General features: G+C 45.5%; 1 long non-coding RNA gene across 1 annotated transcript; it reads right to left on the bottom strand.

The window, feature by feature from the left end:
- Positions 1 to 1318: 1318 nt before the first annotated feature.
- Positions 1319 to 4562, bottom strand: LOC138915395 (uncharacterized). The gene is made up of 2 exons (XR_011421286.1): positions 3749 to 4562; positions 1319 to 3118 (listed from the first exon to the last, which is right to left on the bottom strand). It is a non-coding gene; the product is annotated as an uncharacterized lncRNA (long non-coding RNA).
- Positions 4563 to 10588: the final 6026 nt, after the last annotated feature.

The raw sequence follows: 10588 nt of genomic DNA, 5'->3' as shown, positions 1-10588 counted from the left end.
AGAACGCGAACTTAACTGCTATGCCACCTGGCTGACCCCTATAAATAAAGTTTTATTGGAACACAGAACATTCATTTACACATTGTCTTTGGTTGCTTTTGTGATATAAGAGCAGGGCTTCACTATTAGTTGGGAAGTTTCTTTTCCATTCAGTTTAACAAAAATAAATGAATAAATAAAACAAGAAATCCTTCCACCCTAATATGACAAATTGTGATTTTCCAGCAGTGCTCTAAGTCAAAAATTAATTTCAGAATTTAATCTGTAAATATTTAGGACTTGACCCAAACAAAGGAGAAAACCATAACAAAAAGTATTGTATTTAATCTTTATTCTGTAAACCAAATGCCAAATATGCACTCCCTATCCCATGATTGTGTCTGAAATTCTTATTCAAAAAGGAAAGAAACAGTTGTTCTTGACTAGGCATGAAGCTGAAGTTGATACTGTGGAAAATGAAATTAAAATCCTCAGCTAAATTATTCAAGGTTTTAGCAGCGGTTGTTGAGATAACTCCCTTAATTCTCTATTTTACTTTGGTCGCAAGGTAAGCTAGATTACGTTGACTAGAGGAAATCCTACCTAGAATTTCAAAGGTTTTCCTTTACAAGACTCTTGAGGCTTACTGTGTGTGTGTGTCTGTGTGTCTGTGTGTCTGCGTCTGTGGATGGCAGGACAGAGAGAGAGAATGTAATAGCGACACCAGTTCAGTAGCTGAGTCTAATCTTGATGACTAGGCACCAGAAGCAAGCCATGAATGTTATCATAGGTCAAAGACCATAAGCCTCAGAGAACTTTGCTTATGCTTAAGAAAAGTCAGGTTATAGGAGAGTAAGAATTTAAATGCAAAATAAAACTCATAAGGTAGATGTTCATTGCAGTGCTCTTTTGAGTAAAGAGTTGAAAACAGCTAAGATACTCAAAAGGAGTGAATTCTTAAATAGATTGTGGTACACACACATAGAGAAATACTATTTAGAACTATGCAGCACAGTTGTGGAAATACTATGTAAAACTCAGCAGAGAAGTTCTGTGCAGCCATTATGACAATCTGGTAGAACTGGATCTATTGATCTATTGATCTGCTCAAGTCTTCAGTTTGAGGGGCACTTCCTCTGTGAAGAGGCACCACATCACCAAATTTCCCGCAACATCTCCTGCCCCATGGTTCAGCATCTACAGTTCACCTCTGTTGTTACCATGGCCTACGTATGGTCAAAATCTCCACAGCCTTATGCACCCTCCCCATTCCAAAGGAATAAGGAAGGGAAAGAGGGGAACGATAAAAATAATTAAATTGCAATGAACTTATTTACTGTTTTTCACAAGCAAAGTCATTTATTCAAATGATTCTTTGAACTTGTTCATTTGATACAATATCCTGTAGACATAAAAATAAACCAGGAATTATTGAACTTTTAAACTAGAAGATAGCAAATTATTTAAATAGCACTAATTTGCAGGCAGCCTATCCCCAAAAGAACCAAAGAAGGATTTGTATGTCTGGACCTGCCTGAACCTCCTGTGAGAGGTCGCTCTGTGGCTCATCCAGGACTCCCCTGGCAGCATCTGGACCCCTAGTCTGCACCATTTATTTGCTAAATGTTATGAGCTGAACTGTGTCCCCCAAAATTCGTATGTTGAAACCTTAACCCCGGTAACTCAGAATATGACTGTATTAGGATATCTCCTACTACAATCTTAGGGTCTTTAAAAAGGTAAAAATAGGGTCTTTAAAGAGGTAATGAAGTTAAAATGAGGTCATTGGGATGGGCCCAAATCCAAAAGGACTAGAGTCCTTATAAGAAAAGATTAGGACACAGACACACACAGAGAAAAGACCCCATGAAGACACAGGGAGAAGACGACCGCCATCTACAAGCCAAGGAGGGAAGCCTCAGAAGAAACTGCCAGCACCTTGATTTTGGACTTCTAGCCTCCAGAACCATAAGAAAATTAATTTCTGTTGTTTAAAAGCCACCCTGTCTGTATTTTGTTATGACAGCCCTAGCAAACGAAAACAGTACTTAACCACGCCATGGGGAGACAGACCTCCTCCCCTGTTCCTTTATAATTTGATGTGAGTATCACTTAAAAGCTTCTAGTGTATTTATGTGGTTTTTTTCCCAACTAGATAGTAAGGTTCTTGAGGGCATTTCAACCCGAACCTATTTAGCTCAGTGTCCTTGTAGAACTCACTAGATGTTTATTGACTTAATCTAATAACAAAATGTGTAATCTGATTCTGTGAAAAAGAAGAAGTGAGAAAAGAGAGGGGGAAAGTTAGTTTGGGGTAGACATTGACATTTCTATATGAGTGATTCTTTTAGTTAATAGTTAACCAAAGTGATTCTCTTAGTTAACAGTTAAGCAAAGATTGAAATAGTGCGTTAAGGCTATACAAGGTGATTCTCTTGACCCTAATCTCATATCCTCTTCACAACGCCCTGGGAGAGAAGCGCTACCCATGGCTACAGTTTGCAGATGAGGAAATCGAGCTCAGAGCCGTCACACAAGTTAGCGGGTCTCAGGGCACCAGAGGAGCTGCCTGGAAACGCCGGCGCGGCCCCAGGGCCCAGGCTGACGGGAACCGAGGGACGCCATCCTCTCCTCGGCTCAGCTGTGTTCGGCAGGCGCACCGACGCCCTCCTTGAAAACCAAACAGCAGAGGACCCGCACGTCTCGCCTTTCCCGACTAAGCCCTTTGCGAGATTCCGAACCTTGAACTAGCACGGAAGAGGAGCCTGCAATTAAAAAGAAAAGTGTGTGTTTTAATTCGGGTAAGGAAATCAAGCCCTGGTACTGATATTGCGCAAGTTCTCGAAGGGTTTCTCAGGGCAGTTTTTTTTTTTTTTCCATTCGCGGTTTTCCGGCCACGGTCAGAGGGGCTGTGCACTTCGTTACGATGCTGAAACCTTCTCACTTCTCCATTCCCGGGGCTTCCTCCTGGCGACCAGCTGGCGACCAGCTGGCGGTTCTCTGTGGACGTGGTAAGGCGCTCCGGCCAGGAGGTGCTGTGAGCGGATTCCACGCGGCCCAATTCGGGATCCGTGCGGCCTTCCTCCGAGGCTGCGAGCCCTCTGTCCCCTCACAAACGCCGTAAACAGATTGGTAATCGCTGCCAAACACGTGGAACAAAAGGAAGGGCTTATTTGCTAACGGAAGCGAGTTTTTTTCTCCTATAAATTAGTTAACCATTTGGGAAAATAAATTAAATTAGATCTCTGCGGCGGATCCTGGAGTGACACCTCGGGAACCCCTCCAGGCACCGAGAAGACCTAAGCCACACCCCTCGCTGCTCAGGGGTGGTGCAAAGCCGAGCCTGCCTGCCGGACAGGACAGCGAGCGGGAGGACTGCTGAGAGGCCGACTTGAGGGGGATACCTTGATGGTTTTAAAGACTATCCCATGCATTGTCCCCTCCTCAGTTTGGTTTGGTTTGGTTTGGTTCCTAATTTGGATGAAGCCATTTAGCTTATCATTAAATTACCTTTTAGATTTCAAGCTTCAATCTCTAGGATCTGATACCTTGCAAGTTTCTTAAACATAAAAACCCCAGACGGCCTTTCAACTTCTAGCTAAAAGCTTCCATTTTATTCCATAATTAGTGTAGCACCTTTATTTTCCTAACCTAGTCACTCATCAAAAATATGTTGGGCACCTGTCTAGGTGTATCTGTAATGTGACAGCACACCGACCTTATTCTTCCCTTATCTAACGTGCACGTTTAACCCTTTATCTCCCCAGACCTTATTTTGATGACAGCTAGCTTCCCTCCAGGTGAGCTAGCGGATGTCTCTGTGTTCCCAATGCCTAGGACAGTTCCTCCAACAAAGTGGGTCTCAGGAAAGGTTGCTGAATGAAGCTTCATTCATCCTCTGAACAGATGTCTGTGTGAGGTGTGGCTGGGGGGCTGTAAAAGAGGATGCCATACTCTTCCCCGCTCCGCGTCTGTCTCCATGGTCTGCATAGGGACATGCAGAATATTCTACATATAGAGAAGTGGGAGGTATTTTCTACAGTTCAAATAAACTCTGTATGCACATCTATCTGAAGTGTGCAGAAATGTACTTTAAGGAAAGCGTAACTGCACAGTCTGTATTCTCAATCTCCAGCCTCAGGCCGGCATGGGGAATCAAGGGCGGAGATGGAGAGAGAGTGACGGGGAAGATGGTCGTTCCAACTGCCACTCAGACGTTCTTCTCCCGAGAAGCCTCCACTGGCTCCAAGGGAAGGAGCGAAGGCCTTCGGAGAGAAACGTAGGTCTCTGAATGCCTTTTGTGTGCATCCCCCGCTCCCAGCGGTATCTCCAATACTTGTTTTCAGTCTCAGACTCTAGAGCAATTTCAGAGGGCAACCCCAACAGGGAATCACCGAATCCCCTACCAGCCCCGCGCTGGGACTCGCTGAACGAGGCTCTCTTGTTCCCCGTGAAGGTGAATTCAGGAGAGCTCTGCGGAGCCGAGAGAGGAGAAAACTGCGCACCCGGGAGAGCGTCTCGGGGCGGGGGCGGAGCGCTGCTGGCATCTGCCGTCCTCCCCTGGCTGTGCAGGAATGTCGCACGAGCCGCGGTCGTCGCGGGTCCCAGGCGGGAATGGGGCGGCCCTGGGCGGGTCTCTATCCGCGTGTGAGCGGCTGGGGGCTCTATGCGGGACTGGAACTCCTCAGCAAGTTGCCACAGTTCTAAATTGCTGGTTTTCTAAGAAGTACTCTAATCCCAACACCTGCTCCCCGGGAGGACTTTAAATGACTGTTTACGCAGCATAAAACGTTTTTTCAAATGCTTGGTCTGCAATGAAATTTGGACAAAAAGGATTTTCTTTTTCAACACGATTATATTTTGTCACTGTTTTGTTTTTGTACATTAAATTACGTATGATGCTATTTTTGATTACCAAAGGAGTGTCAAAAGTTTTGCCCAAACCATGATCAGCGGAATTATTTCCTTTATTACTGGTGATAATAATCTTTAGTGTTTAATTGGAGGCCGCCCCCGATCCCCTCGTGCTGAATGACCCGTGAGAGAGCCAGGGGTTGCTTATACCTGCGCCTGCTGGGCCGGCAAGGGGGTTCTTCTGTTGGAATTATTGATTTACCCTTCTCTTTTCTCTCCAAAGATTTGCAATACACTGTTTTATTTGTGCCTCCTGAAGGGGAGTCCCAGCATGTGGCTTCTGCAGGTTTTGAGTTATAAACAACAGCTTGGTATTTCTGTATTTGTATCTCCCATCTATTACCATCTGTTTCATTCCCTCTTCCCTCCATCTTCATCTATTTCTGATCTGAACCCCTGGCCATGGCCACAGCCAACGCTGCAAGGACGAGTTCTCAGTGGACAGGGACTGCAGGACCCTCTTGGCAGGCTCCCGCTCCTTGAGCATCTCTTTGTGATTCCTTCGTCTCGCTTAGTGACTGGCCCCAGCCCTAGGCCACTTCTCTTAGACATTATTTTAAGTATACCAATGAGGGGTTCAGACAAATGAACTCCCAGGATTCCACTTTGCATACACAGCAGCCTGGCATGCATAAAACCAAGGAGGGGGCCACCAAAGGAGGAATTATTTAGGGAATAACTGAGGTCATGGTCCAAAAGAAATGGGTTTCTAGGGCCAGCCTGGTGGCACAGCGGTTAAGTGCACACGTTCCTCTGTGGCGGCCCGGGGTTCGCTGGTTCAGATCCTGGGTGCGGACATGGCACCGCTTGGCAAACCATGCTGTGGTAGGCGTCCTACATATAAAGTAGAGGAAGATAGGCACGGATGTTAGCTCAGGGCCAGTCTTCCTCAGCAAAAAAGAGGAGGATTGGCAGCAGATGTTAGCTCAGGGCTATTCTTCCTCAAAAACAAATTAATTCATTAAATGAAATAAATTAAAGAAAGAAACAGTTTTCTGATAGTACTAATGACATACCCTCTGCTTCCAGAGGAGGAGATCAGGGTCCCAGGGACCACCCACTCAGCTCCTTTCAAGTCTGCAGCACTTCACTGTCCAGTATGGCGGCCGCAGCCTCCCGCAGCTATGGAGAACTAGAAATGTGGCCGGTCCAAACTGAGATGTACTTTAAGGGGGAAACACACACCTGATTTCAAAGTCCTAGCACCAAAAGAAATACAAAATATATTCATAATTTTTTATATCAATTACATGTTTAATGATAATATTTTGGTTATTTGGGGTAAATAAAATAGACAGTTAAAATTAATTTCACCTGCTTCTTTTTACCTTCCGCTATGTGGCTGTTAGAACATTAACAATGATATGTGTGGCTGGCACTGTATTTCCATTTGACGTGCTGCTCTGACAATGGCCTTATCTCCTGCCTTGCAGGAACCTTCTCCAGGGGACGTGCCTACTTCCTTGCCACTGTCCAGCACAAAAGTTCTCTGATTGTGTCCCCACTTCTCACAGCCCTCCCACTCAGTTCTATTCCTCAGTCTGAGACAGTCACTTCATCCACAGGTAGCCAAACGGACCGTCGCAGTCGGCCCCCTTCAAAAAGGACCGTCTCTGTGCAGTGGAGGAATGGCTTGCCCCTTTCAAGTTAACTTTACCATTCAGTAATCCCCAGACCCTATCAGACCCTATCATGAGAATCATATCTCCTCCCACCATAACCTCACATCCATCTCAGACCTTTTCCAAAGAAAATGTAACATCCGGGATGAGTATTTACTGCTGAATAGTTAAGAGCCCCATCTTACTGAGACAGTCTATGCATCGGGCCTATCAACACGGAAGAATCACAGGTCATGTGACACAGCCTTCTCTTTGACAGATGAGGCTGTGGCTTGCCCAATGCCACAGAGCTGAGGGAGAGCAAGGCTGAGCCCAAGAACCAGGCGTCTCGGCTCTAATCTTGTCTGGATTTCTATTTAACTCATATTCTTTCGGTGCTTATAAAGGAGGAAAATTAACTTCACGTTCTTTCAGTGCCTATAAAAAATAATCCTTTTACTATGACTTGCCCGTGGGATGAGACTTTCCCTACTTTTTAGGGGCTACAGTCCTGGTAAGTGATGAAAGACAGGGAGATAAATAACAAGATCTTAGGATGTGGCTACGTGATGCTGAACAGCTGGATCCTGGGAACAGCCAAATGGTTGGTTTCATCTATGCCAAAAAATTTGATGAATAAATGTTTTAGCTTTTCATTCAAATGTTTGGGCCTGGTAAAAAGACAGCTGTAGATTTATGAACGTGGTAGAGTTATCGGAAAAGGCTGTAGGATGCTAGATTGATACCAACTGCTGATAGTGCAGCACGGTCCGGGGGCAGTTCCTGATGGTCGAAGCTCGAGGAAATAGGCAGCAACACCCAAATACAGATGGCTCCTGATAACTGATGGTCTCTTTTCCAAGTGGCCAAAAATGTTATTTCCGGAACACAGCACAGAGCAAACCATCTGCTAAGGTTCTGGATGAGGCTTCAGTTGGTCATACGTGGAGAACACAGGGAATCAGGCAGAACTCAAGCACGGCCATGGAACATGCCAGAGGTCACCCAACACCCCACGCTGATGGCAAGGGCAGGGTTCAGAGCTTCAGGGAACACAGAAAGCTCTGAGTGAGGACCCTGAGGGACCACTGCAGTGACAGATATCTACTGGGGCTCTGCCAGGCCCCCATTGTCCCTGTGTCTTGGGACCTGGGACAGGTTGCCTTGCTGTCTGTTTTCAGTGAGAAGAGGGCTGTAGCTTTTCCCAAAAAAGTGTTTCAAGGAATAGTCTCTCATGTTAACAGAATATGAGCAGATGCGCCCCGAGAATGGTTGTCCAAGGCAAATTGGACGAGGATTTTAACACACAACAAACCCCTGTTTAATTTTCCAAATGCTTAAAAAAACTGAAGCTTTTCAGATCTTTTCAAACTTGTATACCAAGTATGAAGTTTTGTTGTAAATGCTTGAAAGGCCAGAGTTATCTCTGTAAACATAAACTGTGCCTCATTAGGTCAGACCAGTGGGGCATCTGAGTTCTCTCCCACACTGGCCATGCCACTCAAGCCTCTGGCAGTCACCTCCTCTTATCTTCGACGTGTCCCTCAGCATCGACAAGTTAGCTCACACTTCATGTATCAGGCAAAACAAAAATGATGGATGAGCAGTCCATATAACCGAAAAATACACGTATGCTGAAACAAAATATCTTCATTCTAGATTTCTTTGTCAAATTTGGGGTAATTTTCCACCCCCTCACTCCTCCTTCCCTCCCTCTTACCCTCTCTTCCCTCCCTGTCTTCCCTCCCTCCCTTCCTCCTTCCCGCCCTCCTTCCTTCCTTCCTTCTCCTGCCTTGTTTTGCAAGTGCCCAGTGTACCTGCATAGTCTGCCTATTGAATAATCCAGCTTTGATGTCACCTTCAAACAATCACGTACCTCAAAACTCTTTAAGTTTCTGAACACCTCCTTATGGTTCTATTTTCCATGAATGTACCTACAGTGACCAAATCATCTATTAATACCCCTTACTTCACAGATAAGGACACTTCATCATCGATTTCGGTCATCCTTGTTATTTCCAGGGTGGCACTATGGTCCATTATTAGCTGCGGTGGCCTCTGACTTATGTGTCCCAATCCATTTTCATCTTCAAACAGTAATAGACCAGGGAATGGGGCCCCAGTCAGGTGGATCCACGACCATAGGGCTTCCTTTCCTTTCGCTGCTCAGCTTCTTGGGATGTCTCTTCCTCCTTCTCCCCTTTCTCCCCCTTCTCCCTCAGCCCATGGCCATCCTCAGGACCAGTAGAGAGTAGGTCAGTGGGAATGGAAGGTGGATAACCCTCCACCAACCACTCCCTTCCCTTCCTCCCATCTCAGGCTCAAAGCTGGCACGTCACAGCACCCCTTGCCCTCATCTCCCATTCTCCACAGAGACTGTTCCATAACTCATGCCCCCAATTTTTCTCCATCTCATGTAAATACAATGACCAGATTTTCCAGAAAGTTCTAATGTAAAATTTTCTGTTTGCCAGACCCTAACTCTCATTTGAGAAAATATGACCACTTGCCCAGTACAGAAAATAATGGAAGGTTGCTATTAGCACCTGTGAGAATAATTCTGACTTTGTACCTTTTTGGGTCTAAGTAGATATCGAGCAACTGAAAAAAGGAGGGAGTAACAACGCTACGGTGCTTTTATTTTACCTTTGACGTCTCATACTTGCTAGAAAATCTTGAAAAAATAGCAGACTTTGATTTAGGAGAAAAACACAAACTGTCCTCCATGGATGGAGAGCACAGAAACTTGCATCAGAAGCATCAGAGGAGGCAACCACACAAAGGGAAACAACAGGACCTTTTGCTTCACTCAATACATTCACCTTGGGGAATGCAGAGTGAGTCAAACATCTCCCTTGCCCTCCAAAAGTCCAGTGGAGTGAAGGTGGGAGCACCTGTAAACCATTCTCTCACTTGTTTTCTTAATTTCAAACTAATTCTAAACTTACAGAAAAATTGCAGGTACAATACAAAGACTTTTTCTCTTCCATCAGTTTACGCTGTTATTGACCTGCTGTCCCATCTGTAGTAACTATGTCCTTTATTTCTGTATCCTGACGCTTTGACATCTGGGGCCTTGCTGACCCTTGAGGGACTGCCCCTCTCCGGGCAGCCAGTTCCTAGAGATAACAAACAACTTGCCAGCAAGGCACTTTTCAATGAACACCAACCAATCCAGAGTCCACGCCCCAACTATCACACTCCAGGCCACTCTCCACCTATCCTGATCACCCCAGAGTCAAGTACCAGACAATCAGGGACAGCCCTGTGCCCCAGAGCTTGCTGAAATGATTCAAACTAGCCAATCCTAAGCCTGCTCACCCTGCCTCGCCTGTTCCTTCCCATGGGAACCACAATAAAGGCTCCTGCCCACATTTATCCTCTCCCTCCTTCTACTTCCTGACCCATCCTGGTGCTTCCCCATGTGGCCCTGCCTGGAGCGATGTGCCCCCTCCTCTTGGGAACTGTGAGTAGCAAACTATCTTTTCAATGGCAATCATCTCCTAATCTGTTGGCCTCACCATACCTGAATAATAATAAAACCTATATTAAACGACATTCGCCTCTGAGCAATTTGTCTATAATTCCTTTATAACCACAAAACAAATACTAAAATTTGGAAATTAACCTGGATGCATTACTATCATCTAATCTTCAGACCCCATTTGAGTTTTGCCAATTGTCCCAATAACGTCCCTTGGAGCAAAGGATTCAGAGCAGAATCAGACATCACATTTAATTATTGGGTGTCTTTAGCATCATTTAGACTGGAACAGTTCCTCAGTCTTTCCTTAACTTTCATGACCTTGACCCATTTTTTTTTTGAGGAAGATTAGCCCTGAGCTAACTACTGCCAATCCTCCTCTTTTTGCTGAAGAAGACTGGCCCTGAACTAACATCCATGCCCATCTTCCTCCACTTTATGAGTGGGACGCCTACCACAGCATGGCTTTTGCCATGTGGTGCCATGTCCACACCTGGGATCTGAACCAGCGAACCCCGGGCTGCTGAGAAGCAGAATGTGCACACTTAACCCCTGCGCCACAGGGCCGGCCCCCGACCTTGACCCTTTTGAAGATTACAGGCAAGTTATT

Source organism: Equus caballus, chromosome 9 (genome assembly GCF_041296265.1).
Source record: "Equus caballus isolate H_3958 breed thoroughbred chromosome 9, TB-T2T, whole genome shotgun sequence".
Taxonomy (NCBI): Eukaryota; Metazoa; Chordata; class Mammalia; order Perissodactyla; family Equidae; genus Equus; species Equus caballus.
Note: the sequence above shows the minus strand (reverse complement) of the source record. Positions and strands in the feature narration are given on the sequence as shown.